Here is a 235-nt window from a genome sequence, read left to right as displayed (position 1 = left end):
GGGGGCAGGTGTGGGGAGCCGCTCTCAGGGAAAGGGGGCTCGAACATAGGAAGGGAGATGTTAGGATGCAGGATGAGCGTGCCCAGGCTGTGGGGAAACACGCAGCAGTGGGGGCTTAGGGACCCCCTGCCACAGCAAAGCCGCTTGCACCGTGCGTCCATGGGTGCTGGTGTCCCCGGTCCTTGGGCTGAGTCCCTGCCGGAGGGGGCTCCCCCAGCACCTCCAGACCCCGCGG

Source organism: Mesitornis unicolor, unplaced genomic scaffold (assembly GCF_000695765.1).
Source record: "Mesitornis unicolor isolate BGI_N332 unplaced genomic scaffold, ASM69576v1 scaffold31738, whole genome shotgun sequence".
Lineage (NCBI taxonomy): Eukaryota > Metazoa > Chordata > Aves > Mesitornithiformes > Mesitornithidae > Mesitornis > Mesitornis unicolor.
The sequence above is the reverse complement of the archived record's forward strand: the minus strand, read 5'-3'. Positions refer to the sequence as shown.